The sequence below is a fragment of the Ranitomeya variabilis genome, chromosome 2, assembly GCF_051348905.1.
Source record: "Ranitomeya variabilis isolate aRanVar5 chromosome 2, aRanVar5.hap1, whole genome shotgun sequence".
Lineage (NCBI taxonomy): Eukaryota > Metazoa > Chordata > Amphibia > Anura > Dendrobatidae > Ranitomeya > Ranitomeya variabilis.
This window is the reverse complement of record NC_135233.1, coordinates 228924490-228947490: the sequence shown is the minus strand read 5'-3', so window position 1 is coordinate 228947490 and position 23001 is coordinate 228924490. Positions and strand designations below refer to the sequence as shown.

At 46.8% G+C, this 23001-nt stretch overlaps 1 protein-coding gene across 6 annotated transcripts in view; it reads right to left on the bottom strand.

Annotated features, from left to right (window-relative positions):
• Nucleotides 1–23001, bottom strand: part of AK1 (adenylate kinase 1) — a 126770-nt gene that overhangs the window by 35512 nt on the left and 68257 nt on the right. The window contains exon 1 of one of the 6 annotated variants that reach the window (XM_077283890.1): nucleotides 1042–1307. The exons of the other annotated variants lie outside the window; for them this stretch is intronic. The gene's annotated coding sequence lies outside the window, so the exon portion shown is untranslated. Of the gene's footprint in view, nucleotides 1–1041; nucleotides 1308–23001 lie in introns of those variants that run through there. 6 annotated transcript variants of the gene reach the window in all.

Here is a 23001-nt window from a genome sequence, read left to right as displayed (position 1 = left end):
AAGGTAGGCACAGATTTCCACCTGCAAAGGGAACTCTGGAGGTGCCATCGGACCGGCCGGACTTGCGCAGCCCGGTTAACCGTATTCCAGACTGAGGATCCTGAAGCCTTCAGTAAAGAGGTAAAGAGACTGCAACCTGGTGTCCTCGTTATTTACTGCGACCTGCACCGCACCACCACAACATCATCACCATTCCATCCACACCCTTCATTGTACGCCCCTCAGCAGGGTCACGGACCGGGTCTAGCCACCGTGACAATCCCAGAACAGAGACTCAGAGGCCCGGTACCGGGTACCCCTCGGCCCTGCGGCAGTGGGGGCGCTACAGGCTCACGCAGAATGTAGGAAGCTATGTGAGGGGGGGCTCACGCGGAATGTAGGAAGCTATGTGAGGGGGGCTCACGCGGAATGTAGGAGGCTATGTGAGGGGGGCTCACGCAGAATGTAGAAGGCTGTTTCACAATACCAACAAAGTGAATTATATTTCTGAAATCTCTTCCACACACGTCCTCAACATGTAAATTATTTTAGTATTTTTGCAGCATTTTTCACACAAATAAAAAGTGTAAAAACCGCACCAAAAATGCATATTTTAAGCATAGATTTTCCTGTCCAGAGATTTGTTTTTGGTGCAGAAATTTCTTGGTTTCATGAAAACACTAAAATCCCAAAATCAACAAAATACAACTTGGGTTCATGTATGCCAACCTCTACATGGCCATGTCTCACCTATATATTATGGAGAGGATTTTATGTGCTTGGCACCATGTGCCCAATAAATATCAGCACTGGATGATATAGTAGCATTTATTAGAGCATTGAACAATGACACCTTTGTTTTATAGAGAATTTCCCCCACGCCCCCGCAGGCACCAAACACAAGACCTGGCAGCATTCACGCAAGTTGACGAGCAAAGCTCAAACCCCATGTAAATGCAATAATGCCTACAGATCAGACACATGCCTTACAAAGCGAACCCAATGATAAAATGCATATATACTATAGGAGAGCTATACATATACTGTAGGTGCACACGTTACCTAGAGAAAACACTGATGACCTTGAAGTTGCAGAGGGCGCCTCCTCAGCTGACAGGTGAGCGGTGCAGTGGGATGGCAGGGCTCAGCATGTCAGCCTTTTGCCATACATGAGATAAACAACATTCAGAAGAACAGGGAGCTGCAGAAGAGCGGAGGCTGAGAGCAAGAATAAGAATGACGCAGGCTGTGATGGAGCTAAAGGAGTTAACTCTTGGGCTTCCAAGCTGAAAGCGAAGCACTGTTCACCTGCTGAGCTCCATCTGTCTGCTATTACCTGATCTCACACCTTAATATGGGAGGCGCTTATACTGACAAGAATTGATAAATACTCTATATATTTATGGAAACGATATTGTGAAACTTCCACATCCTGTGATCTGATTTACGGAAATTAATTTCATACATAAATCTTATTCCTCCTGTATAATTAATCCCTTCCCGTGTCCAATTTTAATTTTTGCATTTTCATTTATTCCTCCCTTCTTCCAAAAGTCAGAACTTTTTAACCTTTTTCAAACAAAAAATGTTTCTGTAAACGCCGGCTGTTTTTTAACTAAGGCTACTTTCACACTAGTCCGTCAGTACGGGCCGTCGCAAACCGTCGGCCCGACGTACCGACAGACAGTGTGTTAAGTAGCACAACGGGGTGTCATGTCGGACGCTATTCACACTAGGGCGTCCGACAGACAGCGGTAATTCCACATTCGTCTACTATACGCTCAGTGGCGCCGGCTAGACTTTATCCAGGTTGTCCGGGGTTAATCTAGCTGGTAATCGGGTTGGAGGTTGGGTCACGCCCATGGCCTGCCTTTAAATTGTCATTACTGAACGGAGACCCCCAAGCATGGGCATTTTCATTACCATCTGATTCAGCTGTATTTAACTCAGTGGAGTTTTTTTTGCTGCTCTTGGGCTCATTTATGATGATCCTGACAGATTGGCTCAAGCAGAATCTAAAATACGCGCTCTCCGCCAGGGGGAGCGAATGGCGGAGGATTACTGTTCTGAATTTCGCCGCTGGGCGTTGGACACACAATGGAATGACCCGGCGCTGTGGAGTCAGTTTGTACATGGGGTTTTTGAGAAGGGTTAAACAAGCCCTCCTGATGTATGAGACTCCTGCTTCTCTAGAGTCTGCCATGAGTCTTGTTGTCCACATTGATCGCCGTTTGCGTCAGGGGGTGCAAGAGACGCCGCTTATGGGGGAGGGCGTAGGTGCACGTGAGGTTGCTGCAGGTGAGCCCACGGAGCCTATGCAAATCGCAGGGGCGTCACATCATCGAGCCCCCTCCCTCAGGAAGCAGGGAGCCTGTTTTTGCTGTGGTAAAAAAGGGCATTATGTTAATGCTTGTCCTCTGTTTTCTAAGAAAAGCACAACGGCGGAAAACTACTAAGCTCAGAGGGTGTGGAGGAGGCCAATCTAAGCTTATGCATATCCTCCATGGTGGTCTCTCAATGTATGCTTCCTGCCAGAGTTATGGTCGCTGGCAGAGAGCTGCCAATCACTGTTTTTGTGGATAGTGGGTCGGCCACTAATCTCATTGATGAGGAGTTTGCGCGAACGGCTGGGTTCACGGTCGAAAAACTGCCTCATCCTATCCGGGTGGTCACCATCAATGCTACTCCACTCCCACAGGGGGAGATTACTGAGTTTGTGCCTGAGGTTAAACTCCACATTGGGGTCCTACATTCTGAGCAAGTTACATGTAGAGTGCTCAGTAATCTTCCTGCACAAATGGTTCTGGGTTTTCCATGGTTGTCTATGCACAACCCGGTGATTGACTGGAAAACTCAGGACATAATTCAGTGGAGCGGATTCTGCCAGGAGAATTGTCTGGCCACATGTCAGGAGAATTGTCTGGCCACATGTGTGTCCGCTGTGACTCCTAGCATTCCTGAGTCACTGCTGGATTTCGCAGATGTGTTCTCTGAGAAGGGTTGCTCAGAATTGCCACCACATCGACCCTATGACTGTACTATTAGGTTTAAACCAGGGGCCAAATTGCCGAAAGCTAGGATGTTTAACATCTCTGGTCCTAAGAGACAAGCTTTAAAAGACTACATTGCTGAGAGTTTGAGCAAAGGGCACATCAGGCCTTCGTCCTCGCCGGTGGCAGCGGGGTTCTTCTTCGTTAAGAAGAAAGATGGCGGACTACGCCCGTGTCTGGATTTCAGGGAGTTAAACCAGATTACGGTTCATGATCCATACCCTATGCCACTGATACCTGATTTGTTCAACCAGGTGGCTGGTGCTAAGTGGTTTTCCAAGCTTGACCTCAGGGGGGCGTACAACCTCATAAGAGTCCGTCAAGGTGATGAGTGGAAGACGGCTTTTAATACTCCTGAGGGTCATTTTGAAAATTTGGTGATGCCATTTGGGTTGACAAACGCGCCTGCTGTTTTTCAACATTTCATAAATGATGTGTTCTCGCATGTACTGGGGAAATTCGTTATTGTGTACCTAGATGACATTCTCATTTATTCATGCGACCGTGATGGTCATTTAGAGCATGTGAGGCAGGTGTTACAGCTACTCAGAAAATAAGCTCTATGCTAAACTGGAGAAATGTGTTTTTTTTCGGTTCAGGAGTTGCCCTTCTTGGGTTATATTGTGTCTGCTTTAGGGTTTAAAATGGACGCCGCTAAGGTGCAAGCGGTGCTGCATTGGGAACGGCCTGATAACCTAAAAGCACTCCAGCGGTTCCTTGGATTCTATAATTATTATAGAAAATTTATCAAAGATTTTTCTACCATTGCTAAACCGCTTACTGACATGACGAAAAAGGGTACCAATTTCTCTGCCTGGCCTGAGGCTGCTGTGCGCGCATTCGAATTTCTGAAGAACAGTTTTGCTTCGGCCCCCCATTCTGGTGCAACCGGACGTATCAAAACCATTTACCATGGAAGTCGATGCGTCTGAGGTTGGAGTGGGGGCGGTGCTGTCACAAGGCTCATCCTTGGGCGAGTTGCGTCCATGCGCCTACTTTTCCAAGAAGCTGTTGCCCGCCGAACGTAACTACGATATCGGCAACAGGGAGTTGTTGGCTATCAAGTTGGCTTTTGAGGAATGGCGACACTTCTTGGAGGGATCGGTCCACCAGGTTACAGTTATCACCGACCATAAAAATCTGCTTTATTTAGAGTCAGCCAAGCGTCTGTCCCCCAGGCAGGCTTGCTGGGCATTGTTTTTCACGCGATTCAACTTTTTTGTTACGTACCGACCGGGGTCTAAGAACACTAAGGCAGATGCTTTGTCCAGGTGTTTTCCGGGGGGAGAACCTCGGGAAGATCCGGTACCCATCCTCCAAAAGGGTGTAGTGGTCTCTGCTCTCACGACAGAGGTTGAGGCTGAGATTGCCGAGGCTCAGGAGGAAGTACCACCAGAGCTTCCCATTAACAAATCATTTGTACCGCTCCATCTTCGCCTAAAGGTGTTGGGTGAGCATGATGATGCTGTTCTGGCTGGCCATCCAGGGGTTAGGGGTACCTTGGAGTTGGTGTCGCGTCGGTTTTGGTGGCCCAAAATCCGACAGGACGTAGTCTCGTACGTATCAGCATGTACCACGTGTGCTAGGGCTAAGACGCCTCGCTCCCGTCCTGCTGGCTCATTACATCCTCTAGGGGTACCCAGTAGGCCATGGACGGAGATCTCCATGGATTTTATTACAGACCTCAGCTGGGAACACGGTCATCTTGGGGGTTGTTGATTGGTTCTCAAAGATGTCGCACTTTGTGTCCTTGCCTTCGTTGCCTAACGCGAAGACTCTGGCTCAGGTTTTTGTGCAGGAGGTGGTCAGACTTCACGGGGTCCCGTCTGACATAGTGTCTGATAGGGGTACTTTTTGTGGCAAAGTTTTGGAAAGCATTTTGCTCACGGCTGGGGATCAAGTTGTCGCATTCTTCGGCGTTTCATCCTCAGTCAAATGGTCAGACCGAGCGTATGAACCAGAATTTGGAGCAGTACTTACGCTGCTTTGTTTCTGACAACCAGGAGGAGTGGTCGACGTTCCTTCCTTTGGCTGAGTTTGCCATTAATAATCACCGCCAGGAATCGTCTGGGGAGTCACAGTAGACGTGTGCCAGGTCCGGACCTGAGTGTAGGTGATTGGGTGTGGTTGTTCACAAAAAACATAAAACTCAAAGTACCATCCCTGAAATTGGGTCCAAGGTTTATTGGTCCATTTAGGGTCGCCGCCATCATTAACCCGGTAGCCTACCGATTGGAGCTTCCTACGGTATATAAGATACACAACGTGTTTCACAGATCTCTTTTAAATAAGGTGGTGGGTTCCGTGGACGCGGCGCCGATGCCACCTCCAGTCTTGGTGGATGGCAATTTGGAGTTTGAAGTCTCCAAGGTGGTTGACTCTCGTATAGTGCGCCGCACATTACAGTACCTGGTACACTGGCGTGGTTATGGGCCGGAGGAGAGGTCTTTGGTACCAGCTTCGGACATACATGCGGACCGGCTGGTCAGTATGTTTCACCGCCGCCATCCGGACAAGCCGGGTCCTATAAGTCGTGAGGGCCCTGGGGTCCCTCGTAGAAGGCGGGGTACTGTCATGTCGGAAGCTCTTCACACTAGGGCGTCCGACAGACAGCGGTAATTCCACATTCGTCCACTATACGCTCAGTGGCGCCGGCTAGACTTTATCCAGGTTGTCCGGGGTTAATCTAGCTGGTAATCGGGTTGGAGGCTGGGTCACGCCCGTGGCCTTTAAATAGTCATTCTGGACTTTGGGCGTCGCCGATTATAGCTTGTGTCTTGTGCCTGGTGATCTTGGTTTGGAGTGGTGGTCTAGGAGAAGAAATATCGTATCTGGTGGTGTATTATCCTTTGTCATATTTCTCCTTCCTATATTTGTATTTGTTTTGCCCTGTGCACATTATAGTATTTTCCTGTGTGTCTGCGGCATGGTGCGTTTTAGTTTTCCCTGTCTGTACTTTCTGTAGGGGTTGGTGTGTGGTCTAATCACTGGGTGGCGGGTGGAGCTTTCAGCATAGGACTGAAACAGGATCAGGGTCAGGCCTGGTGGCCCAGACAAGCACACCATCAGTGTAAATTCTGGGAGAGGGACAGACAGGGTTTTCCCTAGTCTAAGGGATATCGCAGGGGCCCGGGTAATCAGCTGTAGTCTACCCAGTACCCACATGACACGGGGGCAGCGGATGCGGTTTTTCAACACAACCGCTGCCCAATTGTAATGTCCGAGGAGGAGGGGGCGGAGTTCCGGCCACGCATGCGCGGTTGGAAATGGCGGACACGACGCACAAAAAAACGTTACATGTAACTTTTTTTGTGCCGACGGTCCACCAAAACACGACGCATCCGTCTCACGACGGATGCGACGTCTGGCCATACGTCGCAATGCGTCGCTAATGCAAGCCTATGGAGAAAAAAACGCATCCTGCAGGCAACTTTGCAGGATGCGTTTTTTTCTCCAAAACGACACATTGCAACGTACAGCAAGCGACGCTCGTGTGAAAGTAGCCCAAGGAAGCATTTGCACCATCTTTTCGGTCGTTTTTGCGATGTTTTCACTGTCGGTGTCTTTGTTTTAACTTGTACTGTGTAAATTAGTGGAAGTGAAGAACGGTCAGGGTATGTGAACACGCTGCGGATTTTGCTGCGGATCCGCAGCAGTTTTGACTCTGCGGATCTGCAGCTGTTTTCCATGAGTTTACAGTACCATGTAAACCTATGGAAAACAAAATCCGCAGTGCACATGCTGCGGAAAAAAAACACGAGGAAACGCTGTGTTGTTTATTCCGCAGCATGTCAATTCTTTGTGCGGATTCCGCAGCGGTTTACACCTGCTCCATAATAGGAATCCGCAGGTGTAAAACCGCAGGTGGAATCCGCACAAAAAGCGGTTTACCTGCAGATTTACAAAAACAGGTGCGGAAAAATCCGCAGACATCCCACCTACGTGTGCACATACCCTAAGATCACTTATTTTATCACATTTGCATATTTGGAAATGTGAAGCCTTTAAAAGAAGCTCCAAAGACTGAAATAAAGTCATTTTTACATTGTAGTGCATATGTTCATATGTTTAACATTTATTTAGAGCTTTTTCGAGTGAATTAGGGCGCGACCAGCTTTGAAAAGACCGACATCTTATTCATATACCTTTCAAAAGTTTGGGAACAATTTTTTTTTTTTTATTAATTTTTTTTTGCTTGGCTTTGATTGTACAGGGTCTATCAGTATCTGCTTCAAAGTGACCTGCACAATTTTTTTTCCGATTTGCATTCTCAAAACTTTTTCAGTTAAAAAAAGCTAAAAAAAAATTCCTCACATAGCTCTGTGCACACGACTTCTTTGAAACTCAGGCAAACCGAGAATTTCAAGCAGAAGACTCTGGAGCTTTTTCTTATTCCTGAAGTGTTGATTTTACGTTTTTTTCCTGAGTGTTCTGCAGACTTTTTTTTTTTTTTTTTCAGCCAGCATTTTTTGGGAGGGTTTTCGTATGGTTTTTATGAAAATGTTTCTTACTGTATTTTCCACTTTTTATTTTCTCCCCAATGAATAATGAAAAAAATTGCTAGCATTTTTTTTTAAACAAAAACACTCAAAAAAACAACCAGTTTATGTGGCAGAATTCGCCTGAAAAAGATGTCATGTGCACATACCCTAAAGTGGTTTCACACACAGTTTTATACAGGAAAGGTCATCAGTATCATGTGATACCGCATGATTGCATACTGGTCCAAAACACTTATGACACTAAGGCTGCCGTCACACTAGCAGTATTTGGTCAGTATTTTACATCAGTATTTGTGTTTTAAGTGTTTTTATTGAATTTTACATTTAAACAGGGATAGGAATGGTCATAGGAAAGGAGGAAAGGGAAGGTATGGGATACACAAGGGAAACAGTAAAAATAGAGAACCCTTGTACAATTTCTGAAAAATGATAATAATAAACTTAATACATAAAGAGAAAAAAAAAAAAAAAATACAATAAAATTCAACATAAAATTTAGGTACACAGCAAAGACTTGCCATACCTATTGCAAGGAGCTCAATGGAGAGATACCGAACACAACGCACCTCAACACACCTGCTCAATGTGAAACTTATTATTCCAAATTTTCCACTTTTTGGTATATTTATGAATATTGTTGTTAGCCACCGCGAATCTCCACTCTAAGTCACTATGCTGTCTTAGGGCTGTCCCACACGTCCAGATAATTCCGGTACCGGAATAAATCGGTACCGGAGTTATCCGTGTCCGTGTGCCTGGGAACTCACGGAGGCCATACCTGCGGCACACGTGTGCCGCCCGTATGGCGAGTGGGTACCACACGGAGCGTGTGGTACCCACTCTGCATGGTGCTGAAGCTGCGATTCATATCATCCCTGCAGTAACGTTTGCTGCAGAGAAAATATGAAGAATAGTGTTAAAAATAAAGATTTAGGTGTCCGCCGCCCCCCCACCCCCTGTGCGCCCCCCCGCTGGTCAGAAAATACTTACCCGGGTCCCCCGTCGGCTGTCGCTCCTTCTTGGTCTTGCCGCGGCTTCTCCTGCATGCGGTCACGTGGGCCCGATCATTTACAGTCATGAATATGTGGCTCCACCTCCCATAGGGGCGGAGCCGACTATTCATGATTGTAATTGATCGGCCCCACGTGACCGCATACAGTAGGAGGCGCGGCCAGACCAGGAAGGAGCGACAGCCGACGGGGGACCCGGATAAGTATTTTCTGACCAGCGGGGGGGCGCACAGGGGGTGGGAGGGCGGCGGACACCTAAATCTTTATTTTTAACACTATTCTTCATATTTTCTCTATAGCAAACGCTGCTACAGGGAAGATATGAATACCGGCTTCAGCACCATGTGGGGGGGACAGCGCTTACTGTAGCGCTGTCTCCTGCACGCACACGGACCCCAGACGGAGAATGTCCGTGTGAGGTGCGTGTTTTACGCGGACCCATTGACTCTATTGGGTCCGTGTAAAACGTGCGCTCCCACGAACACTGACATGTCTCCGTGTTTGGCACACGGAGACACGGTCCGCAAAAAATCAATGACATCTGCACAGATGCATTGATTTTTATGGGTCTACGTGTGTCAGTGTCTCCGGTACGTGAGGAAACTGTCACCTCACGTACCGGAGCCACTGACGTGTGAAACCGGCCTTATCCTATCAAGGATATCCGAGAATTTGGGAACATCAGTTTTTTTCCACCAATAAGCTAGAGTCACCTTAACCACCAGGAGGACATGTATAATGACATACCTAACTGAACTATCGAGTGTTTCCATGTCCAGTGATAAGAGTGCTATCCCTGGAGTGATCCGAAAATCACTAGATAAATGATTAATATGTTGCGACACCTGAGACCATAGTCTCTTAATTTTCGGGCAGCTCCAAAACAAATGAAGAAGGTTCCCCTGTTGACCACAATCTCTCCAACACAAAGAAGAATGCTCCGAATTAATATGCGACAGTCGAACCGGAGTATAATACCATCTCGACAAAACTTTGAAGTAACATTCGTGAAGAGACATTGATATGTTAGATTTATACGTGCTTCTGATGGCATCGTCCCAATGTTCCACCCGGATAGTCACTCCCAAATCTGACTCCCATTTTCTCATATAGGTATTTTTTACATTGTTGAGATCCCTGATAACAAGCCCACACAAATGACGCATGCTCCAGATATTTTTATTTTTAGGATTGCACAGCAGTGAAGAAAGAGTTTCAAGATCTAGAAACTTCCCTTTTATAATTTTGGTAATGCTCTCTTTTAACATGAAAAAAGACATCAGTTCAGAGGATGGAATGCCAAACTTAGTCCTGATCTCCTGAAAAGTTAGAAATTTGCTCCCATTATGTACATCTCCCACTCTTTTAACTCCTGATTTGTTCCATATCTCAGGCATAGTTAGATCCACTATCAGCGCCAAAAGAGATAATGGAATTTTCAGAACCTGCTCCATTTTCCTATGATTTTTATGTGGTTTGATAAGTTTCCTCCAGGCAAAGATCAATGACTGAAACACAGGGTGCGAGGAGTTTCTAGCTGAATTATTACATCAGTATTTGTAAGCCAAAACCAGGAGAGGAACAAATAGAGGAAAAGTATAACAGAAACATATGCACCACTTCTGCATTTATCACCCACTCATGGTTTTGGCTTACAAATACTGATGTAAAATACTGACCAAATACTGCTAGTGTGATGGCAGCCTAAGGCCGGTTTCACACGTCAGTGGCTCCGGTACGTGTGGTGACAGTTTCCTCACGTACCGGAGACACTGACTCCAGTAGACACATTAAAATAAATGTGTCTCTGCACACGTCAGCGTGTTTTCACGGACCGTGTGTCCGTTTGCAAAACACGGAGACATGTCAGTGTTCGTGGGAGCGCACGGATCACACAGACCCATTAGGCCGTGTGTCCACGTTCAGGATTGCATCAGGATTTGGTCAGGATTTTTCATCAGTATTTGTAAGCCAAAACCAGGACTGGAACAATTAGAGGAAAAGTATAACAGAAACATATGCACCACTTTTGCATTTATCACCCACTCCTGGTTTTGGCTTACAAATACTGATGAAAAATCCTGACCAAGTCCTGATGCAATCCTGAACGTGGACACATACCCTTAAAGTCAATGGGTCCGTGTAAACACGTACCGCACACGGATGCTGTCCGTGTGCCATCCGTGTGCTGTCCGTGCGCGTTTTTCCTGTCATAGGGTTAAAATTGTAAAAATTGTTGCAATACACGGACACGGACACACGTACAGCACACATACAGCACACGGACCTTAAAAACGTACTCACGGACATCACACGGATCCCACACTGATAGTCTACGTGAGCACACGGACACGGAAAACTCCGGTACCTTTTTCTCTGGTACCGGAATTATCTGGACGTGTGAGACTGGCCTAATACTGTTTTTTTCCAGCACCGGTTTTATACAGATGTGTGAAGGGGGCCTAAGTATTGGAGGTGATGCCCTGTGTTGCAGCAATAAAACTGAATACCTGGCAATGTCAAATAAGTCCACACTTTTGGTGGTTGAATTAGGATGCACTCTAGATTTAAGTGACTACATTATGCGTGTGAGGGTCACCAGAGTCTCCCCCAACAAAAGCTGGGGAAAATAAGGATCAACCATGTTGGATCTCAACATGTCCAATCCTTTGTTTTCAAGGTAAAGAAGCCAATGACTGACAGCCGCTTGTCTGCTTCTCCCACCGTCTGGCCCACAGTGCATACTTTTTGGAAGAGTTTGCAGTAATCAAGTGTTCAGCCTACAGTTATGTAAGGTGTTGTCAGTGGGAGCAGGAATCCTCCTGTTTTGCCATGGACAATATTTGTATGAACTCAAATATTTCCTTAGTAATAAAAGTAGTCAAAAGCACCAGTGTTTACAGATAAACAGTGTAAGTATCTGATATTTGCCAACTGTCCCGAATTTGGCAACCCTGGCCCTGCATGGAAACGCCTCAACCGACCCCAGAAAGCCCACTGGAGCCTTTTCAGTCTGGGCACGCAAAATTGCGGGGACTGTATCAAAAAATTCTGGACAGTCCTGGAAAATTTCAGCAGCTCCAGCCTGAAAAGGGGCAGGATTTACGTAAACTGCACCCCAAAAGTGGACACAGTGAGGTGGGTTAGTATGTTCCAGTGTAACAGGCCACGTTAATCCCTGTCCAGAATAAACTCGGGTATAGTTTGTCCCAGGCCAGAGTATACCCCATGGGAAAAACTGTCCTAGGCCAAACTCTACCTGGGGGTGTAAAATAGCCTAGGCTTAACTATACCCCCCAGGCTATAATACACTCTATTTTATGAGCCCTTGTAAGTGAGAGAGATTTTAGATAGCATTTTTTGATAACTTAAAACTGACTTAGGGTATGTGTCCACGTTCAGGATGACTGGCGGTTTGGAAGGAGCGTCAAACCCGCTCCGCCCTAAGCTCTGCCCCCTTCTGTGACGCGATGATGCCGGATGTGTTCATTGCACACATCAGGCATCATCGCACCACACACACAGGGTCCTGAGGGTCCTGAGGGTCCTGTGTCTTACCTTGCGTCGTCGTCGCCGCAGGGTAAACGGACATGCTGCGATCTTAAAAGACGCGCCGCATGTCCGGAATCGCAGGGCCGCCGGATGCGTGTTACCACGCATAGTGGAGACGGGATTTCCTAAAATCCCCTCCACTATGCTGTAACATCTGGACGCTGCGTGTTTGACGCTGTGGCTCTGTGCAGCGTCAAACACGCAGCATTTCCTGAACGTGGAAACATACCCTTACACATGGTGAGAAGGTATTTGTGTTGTTAATCACATAATGAAGATTGATCTTGCAATACAATGTGTGTTATGATCTGGTGGCCTAAGAGCAGCATGGGACGTACTCTGGAGAAGGTGGTACCTGTACTGACTGCAGACCCTGCACCTAACACCGCAACTAGAAGTAGCCGTGGAATGTACCTAGCGCTCCCTAGACATCTCGACACAGCCGGAGGACTAATTACCCCTAGAGATAGAAAAGGGAAAACTATCTTGCCTCAGAGAAAATCCCCAAAGAACAGGCAGCCCCCCACAAATATTGACTGTGAGAGGAGAGGGAAAAAACATACACAGACTGAAATGAGAATTTAGCAAAGGAGGCCACTTCTAGCTAAATAGAAAGGACAGGACAGAGTACTATGCGATCAGTATTAAAACACTAGAAAATATCCACCACAGAAAATACAAAAACTCCACAGCTAACTAAAGACATGGAGGGTATATCTGCATCTCCAGAGATACCAGCTTGGCTAAAAAAATCCTTATACAGACCAAGCTGGACAAGACAAAACATGGAAAATAACTGAACAATAAGACCACAGCATGTGGACAGCAAAATCAAGGCCAGAACTTATCTTTGTTGAAAAGAACTGCAAAGCAGAAGAGACCAGGCAGGGATGTGAATCCTCCAGGAACAATGGACAACTGGCACTGACTAAAGGGTGAAGCAAGACTAAATAGCCCTGTCCAAATTGCAAAAAGTGAAAACACCTGATAAATGCTGTGATTCAGAGACAGCAGCGCTACCACTTACAACCACCGGAGGGAGCCCAAGAGCAGAATTCACAACAAATGTGACTGGTAATCTGAAATTACACTGTTGTCCAGTAAGATAAGTACTTTTACCTTTATTAGAATGCAATTGTAACTGGATCTTATCACTTCACTGGTTTTCTCACCCTTAGGCCAGGGTGTACATGCAGTGACATGCTGCAGTGCCACACTGCAGTGCCTGGTACTGAGGCGCGAGTTTCTCGCATCACACTCGCAAGTGTGACCCCGGCCTTAGTCTGATTGGTTGCAAACTGTGCAGATCTCTTTCTATCCAATTCAGAGACACAGCTGCTTGTAATGTGTAGCTACTGAGAAGTGCAGCAGGATTATTTACCTCATTATATCTTTGTGGAAGTCTAATATTTTTACTGATTGAAGATTTTCTGGTTCGAGTTATAAAAGTCTATGTGCTTAGGACTTTTAGGGTATGTGCACACGTTCAGGAATTTTCATGTTTTTTGCGCGTTTTTTCGCGATAAAAACGCTATAAAAACGCATAAAAAACGCATAGATATGCATCCTATCATTTAGAATGCATTCCGCATTTTTTGTGCACATGATGCGTTTTTTTCCGCAAAAAAAACGCATTGCGGGAAAAGAAGCATCATGTTCATTATTTTTGCGGATTTCCCATTGTTTTGAAGTGTCCGGAAAAAACACAAAAGATCCTAAAAAAAAAAACGCTCCAAATCCGCGCAAAAAAACCGCGCAAAAAAACGCATGCAGAATTCCTGTGGAAAACCTCAGGTTTATCTCAGGAAAATTCTGCATGCATTCCGGACGTGTGCACATACCCTAAGATTTAAGTCAGCTACCGTCTCACATAACTTACCTGAAACACCTGAACCCCTAATAACATGTTGAAAAATTAAGTAATTCTTGTGTATATCACTCAGCGCTGCTGAAATCAAGGGGGGTATAATCTGGCATGAGGAGATATGAAATGGCCTAGGCCAATTTATACCCCGAAATATAAATTGACCTAGGCCATAATATACCCAGGGTATTAAACAAACCTAGGCAGCTTTAACCCCAGATATAGTCTGGAATTGGGGTATAGTATGGCCTGTTACACCGGTGCTAAGTTGGGCTTTAAATTACCTTTTCCCTCAAGCGGAATGATACAAGGATCACTACCACTTTTTGGTGTTCTACTACATAACATAGTAGCATAGTAACATAGTTAGCAAGGCCTCAAAAATACATTTGTCCATCCAGTTCAGCCTATATTCCGTCAGAATAAATCCCCAGATCTATGACCTTCTAAAGATCCTAATTAGTGATGAGCGAGTTTACTCGTTGCTCGGGTTTTCCAGAGCACGCTCGGGTTTTCCAGAGCACACTCGGGTGACCTGCGAGTATTTGTTATTGCTCAGAGATATAGTTTTCATCTCCTCAGTTGCATGATTTACGACTGCTGGACAGGCTAAATACATGTGGGAATTCCCTATCAAACAGGCATTCCTCACATGTATTCAGCGTGTCTGGCAGCCGTAAATCATGCAACTGAGGCGATGAAAACTATATCCCCAAGTAATAACAAATACTCGGAGGTCACCCGAGAATGCTCTGGAAAACCCGAGCAACGAGTATCATCGCTCATCACTAATCCTAATCACTGTAAGATACAATTTTGTTACGCTCCAGGAAGACATCCAGGCCTCTCTTGAACCCCTCGACTTAGTTCGCCATCACCACCTCCTCATACAAGGAATTCCAGATTCTCACTGCTCTAACAGTAAAGAATCCTCTTCTATGTTGGTGGAAAAACCTCTCCTCCAGACGCAGAGAATGCCCCCTTGTAACCGTCACCTTCCTTGGTATAAACAGATCCTCAGAGAGATATTTGTATTGTCCCCTTATATACTTATACATGGTTATTAGATCACCCCTCAGTCGTCTTTTTTCTAGACTAAATAATCCTAATTTTGCTAATCTCTCTGGGTATTGTAGTTCCCCCATCTCCTTTATTAATTTTGTTGTCCTCCTTTGTACTCGCTCTAGTTCCATTATATCCTTCCTGAGCAGCGGTGCCCAAAACTGTACGCAGTACTCCATGTGCGGTCTAACCAGAAATTTGTACAGAGGCAGTATAATGCTCTCATCATGTGTATCCAGACCTCTTTTAATGCACCCCATGATCCTGTTTGCCTTGGCAGCCGCTGCCTGGCACTGGCTGCTCCAGGTAAGTTTATCATTAACTAGGATCCCCAAGTCCTTGTCCATGTCAGATTTACCCAGTGGTTTCCCGTTCAGTGTGTAAGGGCTCATTTCCACTTGCGAGGAAAACGGACGAGTGCAATCCGATAAAAAAATCGGATTGCACTCAGAACAATGTTATTCAATAGGTGTCTTTTCATTTGCGATTTTTTTCTCAGCTGAAATCGGACTGAGAAAAAAATCGCAGCATGCTGCGTATTGCTGCGATTCTCGGACGAGACTCGCCAATGTAAGTCAATGGGTGCGAGAAAAAAATTGCACAGCACTCGCACCATGCGAGTTCTGTCCGATTTTTACGCATCGGTGTCCTTTGAAAAGCCGGCAATTCAGCACGCTGTACAGTAAAATCACACTGACAGGTTAGAATAGAATAGATATATACACATAGAATAGGTATATATACATAAATATATGTCAGTGAGACACCTATATATATATATGTATATATATTTATTTAATGCAGCGCTAGATAGCAGAAAAGCCGGTAATTAAATTGCCGGCTTTTGCTATCTCCTTCACAAATCCGACAGGAAATGAGACATGGTTTACATACAGTAAACCATTTCATATCCCTTATTTTATTACATATTCCTGACTACTAATGTTAGAAGTGTGTGTAAAATTTGGTGGCTCTGTTAAAATAAAGGGTTAAATCACGGAAAAAATTGGCGTGGGCTCCCGCGCAATTTTCTCCGCCAGAGTGGTAAAGCCAGTGACTGAGGGCAGATATTAATAGCCTAGAGGGGGACCATGGTTTTTGCCCCCCCCCCCCGGCAGGGTGTGGCAGCGTATTTTGCGCATGGCATCCTCCGTATGTAATCCGTATGGCATCCGTACTGCGATATTTTCTCGCAGGCTTGCAAAACCGACATCTAATAGATTTATGTGCTCAAATGTTCGTTAAAACATATATACAGTATATATATATATATATATATATATATATATATGTCATTGAGACACACACATATATATATATATATCTATAATATAACGCTGGGAGCGTCACTCTGTCCGAAGCCTTTATAGACTGCGCAAGCGCCGGCGCAGTCTGGACCCCACAGAGCGACGCTCCCAGGAGATCACGGTATGCGTAAGCGCTGAACGCACACCGCGATCTCCAACAGAGAAACAGGGACGAGCCAGGAGGCGGAGGGTGAGTATACTTACCTGTCCCGTTCCACCGACGCCATTCCGGGCCATGAATATCCCCCTGCTCCCGGAATCAGCGCCTGCGCAGTCCGCGCTTTCCGGCGCCATTTCCTTGAAGACACATTGCAGTGTGTCTTCAAGAAAATGGCGCCGGAAAGCGCAGACTGCGCAGGCGCCTTTTCCGGCACCAGGAGGACACAGAAAATCTGTCCTCCTGGTGCCGGGAAAGGGGCCTGCGCAGTCCGCGCTTTCCGGCGCCATTTTCTTGAAGACACACTGCAATGTGTCTTCAAGAAAATGGCGCCGGAAAGCGCGGACTGCGCAGGCGCTGATTCCGGGAGCAGGGGGATATTCATGGCCCGGAATGGCGTCGGTGGAACGGGACAGGTAAGTATACTCACCCTCCGCAAGTAACAAATTGCTGTGCCATGAGGCTGTGGCACTTCATGCCACAGCTATTTGTTACTTACGCCACTTACGTCCACAGCCACCGCACCCACCACAGCCACCGCACCCAGCACAGCCACGCACAGCCGCCACACCCAGCACAGCCGCCGCACCCAGCACAGCCACGCACAGCCGTCCACAGCCACGCACAGCCGCCCACAGCCACACACAGCCGCCCACAGCCGCCGCACCCAGTACAGCCGCCGCACCCAGCACAGCCACGCACAGCCGCCGCACCCAGCACAGCTGCCTACAGCCACGCACAGCCGCCCACTGCACCCAGCACAGCCACGCACAGCCGCCCACAGCCACGCACAGGCGCCTACAGCCACGCACAGGCGCCGCACCCAGCACAGCAGCCGCACCCAGCACAGCCGCCCACAGCCACGCACAGCCGCCCACAGCCACGCACAGCCGCCGCACCCAGCACAGCCGCCGCACCCAGCACAGCCGCCGCACCCAGCACAGCCGCCGCACTCAGCACAGCCGTCGCACTCAGCACAGCCGTCCACAGCCGCCGCACCCAGCACAGCCACGCACAGCCGCCCACAGCCACGCACAGCCGCCTAGAGCCACGCACAGCCGCCGCACCCAGCACAGCCGCCGCACCCAGCACAGCCACGCACAGCCGCCCACAGCCACGCTGTTGTGAATTCTGTTTTTGGGCTCCCTCTGGTGGTTACTGGTGGTACTGGCTGACTTTTGTCTTGCACCTGTTCCCATCAGGAAACTGGGAGTTTCCTATTTAGTCTGGCTTCTCAGTCATTCTAGTGCCGGCAATCAATGTTAGCAGAGCACCTCTGTTGCTTGCTACCTGCTCCAAGTCTGCAATTCAGCTAAGTTGGATCTTTGGCATTTTTTGTGTTTGTTTGTCCAGCATGCATTTATATTTCTCTTGCTGCTGGAAGCTCTAGTGATCTGAAATTACTACTCCGGTGTCATGAGTTGATAACGGAGTTAAAGTAATTTCAGGATGGCTGTTTAGGGTTTTGAGGTGACCGCGAAGTCCTCTTTTGTATTTTCTGCTATCTAGTCAGAGGGCCTCTCTTTGCTGAATCTATATTCATACTGCGTACGTGTTTTCCTCTTACCTAACCGTTATTATATGTGGGGGGCTACTATCACTTTTGGGGTTTCCCTGGAGGCAAGCCAGGTCTGTGTATTCCTCTACTAGGGGGTAACTAGATCTCCGGCTGGTGCGAGGTGTCTAGGGATAATCGTAGGCACACTCCCTGGCTACTATTAGTTGCGTGTTAGGTTCAGCGTCGCGGTCATCTGAGATTCCATCATTCCTAGAGCTAGTCCGTTTTTGCCTGAGTCCCTGCCATTGGGAACCATGACAGTATTGCCGGCCGCAAATGTATTAAAGGTATTGGCTGAAGAAAGAGAGAAAAGAAGAAGTTTCTGACACTCTTTTTTTTTTTTTTTTTTTTACTCAGTAGTTCTGTCTAGCCATAATTGCAATCTGCTGCTTTTTTCTCTCCTCTTAACCCCTGAATGGCTCAGATCTCAGCTGTTGAGAAATGGATATCCAGAGTTTAGCTACAGGCCTGAGTGCTCTTGCTTCTAAGGCTCAAAATATCCAAGACTATGTTATACATGCTCCTATGTCAGAACCCAAGATTCCTATACCTGAGTTCTTTTCTGGAGATAGATCTCGTTTTTTTAATTTTAAGCACAATTGTAAATTGTATCTTTCTCTGAGATCTCGCTCCGCTGGAGACTCTGCTCAGCAGGTTAAAATTGTGATTTCCTTGTTGCGGGGTGACCCCCAGAATTGGGCATTTGCATTGGCACCAGGGGATCCTGCGCTGCTCAATGTGGATGCGTTTTTTCTGGCACTGGGGTTGCTCTATGAGGAACCTAATTTGGAGATTCAGGCTGAAAAGGCCTTGATAGCCCTCTCTCAAGGGCATGATGAAGCTGAAATATATTGTCAAAAATTTCGAAAATGGTCTGTGCTTACTCAGTGAAATGAGTGCGCCCTGGCGGCGAATTTCAGAGAAGGTCTCTCTGACGCCGTTAAAGATGTCATGGTGGGGTTTCCTACGCCCACAGGTCTGAATGAATCCATGACTATGGCTATTCAGATTGATCGGCGTTTACGGGAGCGCAAACCTGTGCACCATTTGGCGGTGTCTTCTGAGCAGACACCGGAGATTATGCAATGTGATAGAATTCTGTCCAGAAGTGAACGGCAGAATTATAGGCGTAAAAATGGGTTGTGCTTCTACTGTGGTGATTCTGCTCATGTTATATCAGCATGCTCTAAACGCACAAAAAAGGTTGATAAGTCTTTTGCAATTGGCACTTTACAGTCTAAGTTTATTTTGTCTGTAACTTTGATCTGTTCATTATCATCTATTACTGTGGATGCCTATGTGGATTCTGGCGCTTCCTTGAGTCTTATGGATTTGTCCTTTGCCAGACGCTGTGGGTTTAGCCTAGAGCCTTTGGAAGTTCCTATCCCTCTGAAGGGTATCGACTCCACACCATTGGCTAGGAATAAACCACAATACTGGACACAAGTGACTATGTGTATGACTCCTGACCATCGGGAGGTGATTCGCTTCCTTGTGTTGCATAACTTGCATGATGTCTTAGTGCTTGGATTGCCATGGTTGCAAACTCATAATCCAGTCCTTGACTGGAAAACAATGTCTGTGTTAAGCTGGGGATGTCAGGGGGCTCATGGGGAAGTACCTTTGGTTTCCATTGCTTCATCTACTCCCTCTGAAATTCCGGCATTTTTGTCTGACTATTGTGATGTTTTTGAGGAGCCCAAACTTAGTTCTCTTCCCCCTCACAGGGATTGTGATTGTGCTATAGACTTGATTCCGGGCAGCAAGTTTCCCAAGGGTCGTTTGTTTAATCTGTCTGTGCCTGAGCATGCTGCTATGCGGGAGTATATTAAGGAGTCCTTGGAAAAGGGACATATCCGTCCATCCTCATCCCCTTTAGGAGCAGGTTTTTTTTTCGTGGGTAAAAAAGATGGCTCCCTGAGGCCCTGTATTGGTTATCGCCTGTTGAATAAGATTACAGTCAAATACCAGTATCCTTTGCCACTATTGACTGATTTATTTGCTTGTATTAAAGGGGCAAAGTGGTTCTCTAAGATTGATCTTCGGGGTGCGTATAATTTGGTGCGGATTAAGCAGGGAGATGAGTGGAAAACTGCATTTAATACACCCGAGGGCCATTTTGAGTATTTGGTAATGCCTTTTGGTCTTTCTAATGCTCCTTCAGTCTTTCAGTCCTTTATGCACGATATTTTCCGTAAATACCTGGATAAATTTATGATTGTGTATTTGGATGATATTTTGATTTTTTCGGATGACTGGGAGTCGCATGTTCAACAGGTTAGGAAGGTTTTTCAGGTTTTGCGGGCCAATTCTTTGTTTGTAAAGGGTTCAAAGTGTATTTTTGGGGTTCAGAAGATCTCCTTTTTGGGGTATATTTTTTCCCCTTCTTCTGTTGAGATGGATCCTGTCAAGGTTCGGGCTATTTGTGATTGGACGCAGCCTACTTCCCTGAAGTTCTTGGGCTTTGCTAATTTCTATCGTCGATTTATAACTGGGTTTTCAAGTGTTGCTAAACCTCTGACTGATTTGACTAAGAAGGGTGCTGATGTTGCCAATTGGTCCTCTGCGGCTGTGGAGGCCTTTCGGGAGCTTAAGCGACGCTTTTCTTCCGCCCCTGTGTTGCGCCAGCCTGATGTTTCGCTCCCTTTTCAGGTCGAGGTTGATGCTTCCGAGATTGGAGCGGGGGCGGTTTTGTCGCAGAGAAGTCCCGATTGCTCAGTGATGAGACCATGTGCATTCTTCTCTCGAAAGTTTTCGCCCGCCGAGCGAAATTATGATGTCGGTAATCGGGAGCTCTTGGCTATGAAGTGGGCATTTGAGGAGTGGTGTCATTGGCTTGAGGGTGCTAGACATCAGGTGGTGGTCTTGACTGATCACAAGAATCTGATTTACCTTGAGTCTGCCAGGCGTCTGAATCCTAGACAGGCGCGCTGGTCGTTGTTTTTCTCCCGGTTTAATTTTGTGGTTTCATACTTGCCGGGTTCAAAAAATGTGAAGGCAGATGCCCTTTCTAGGAGTTTTGAGCCTGACTCCTCTGGTGATTCTGAGCCTACGGGTATCCTTAAGGATGGGGTGATTTTGTCTGCTGTCTCCCCAGACTTGCGACGTGCTTTGCAGGAGTTTCAGACTGATAGGCCTGATCGTTGTCCGCCTGGGAGACTGTTTGTTCCAGATGAATGGACCAGTAGAGTCATCTCGGAGGTTCATTCTTCTGTGTTGGCAGGTCACCCTGGAATTTTTGGTACCAGAGATTTGGTGGCCAGGTCCTTCTGGTGGCCTTCCCTGTCTCGGGATGTGCGTGCCTTTGTACAGTCTTGTGATGTTTGTGCTCGGGCCAAGCCTTGCTGTTCTCGGGCTAGTGGATTGTTGTTGTCCTTGCCTATTCCGAAGAGGCCGTGGACGCACATCTCTATGGACTTTATCTCGGACCTCCCGGTTTCTCAGAAAATGTCCGTCATTTGGGTGGTGTGTGACCGTTTTTCTAAGATGGTTCATTTGGTACCCTTGCCCAAATTGCCTTCTTCATCTGAGTTGGTTCCTTTATTTTTTCAGAATGTGGTTCGTTTACATGGTATCCCGGAAAACATCGTTTCTGACAGGGGGTCTCAATTTGTGTCTAGGTTCTGGCGAGCGTTCTGTGCCAGGATGGGCATTGATTTGTCTTTTTCGTCTGCATTCCATCCTCAGACTAATGGCCAGACGGAGCGAACTAATCAGACCTTGGAGACTTATTTGAGGTGTTTTGTGTCTGCTGATCAGGATGATTGGGTCGCCTTTTTGCCGTTGGCAGAGTTTGCCCTCAATAATCGGGCCAGTTCTGCCACTCTGGTTTCTCCTTTCTTTTGCAATTCAGGGTTTCACCCTCGTTTTTCATCTGGCCAGGTGGAATCTTCGGATTGCCCTGGAGTGGACACGGTGGTGGATAGACTGCACCGGATTTGGAGTCATGTGGTGGACAATTTGAAGTTGTCTCAGGAGAAGACTCAGCAGTTTGCTAATCGTCATCGTCGTGTGGGTCATCATCTCCGCGTTGGGGACTTGGTGTGGTTATCTTCTCGTTTTGTCCCTATGAAGGTCTCTTCTCCTAAGTTTAAACCTCGGTTCATAGGTCCTTATAAGATTTTGGAGATTCTTAATCCTGTATCTTTTCGTTTGGACCTACCAGCATCTTTCACCATTCATAATGTCTTCCATCGGTCGTTGTTGCGGAGGTACGAGGTACCGGTTGTTCCTTCTGTTGAGCCTCCTGCTCCTGTGCTGGTGGAGGGTGAATTGGAGTATGTTGTGGAGAAGATTTTGGACTCTCGCGTTTCCAGACGGAGACTTCAATATTTGGTTAAATGGAAGGGATACGGTAAGGAGGATAATTCTTGGGTGACTGCCTCCGATGTTCATGCCTCTGATTTGGTTCGCACCTTTCATAGGGCGCATCCAGATCGCCCTGGTGGTTCTCATGAGGGTTTGGTGCCCCCTCCCTAAGGGGGGGGTACTGTTGTGAATTCTGTTTTTGGGCTCCCTCTGGTGGTTACTGGTGGTACTGGCTGACTTTTGTCTTGCACCTGTTCCCATCAGGAAACTGGGAGTTTCCTATTTAGTCTGGCTTCTCAGTCATTCTAGTGCCGGCAATCAATGTTACCAGAGCACCTCTGTTGCTTGCTACCTGCTCCAAGTCTGCAATTCAGCTAAGTTGGATCTTTGGCATTTTTTGTGTTTGTTTGTCCAGCATGCATTTATATTTCTCTTGCTGCTGGAAGCTCTAGTGATCTGAAATTACTACTCCGGTGTCATGAGTTGATAACGGAGTTAAAGTAATTTCAGGATGGCTGTTTAGGGTTTTGAGGTGACCGCGAAGTCCTCTTTTGTATTTTCTGCTATCTAGTCAGAGGGCCTCTCTTTGCTGAATCTATATTCATACTGCGTACGTGTTTTCCTCTTACCTAACCGTTATTATATGTGGGGG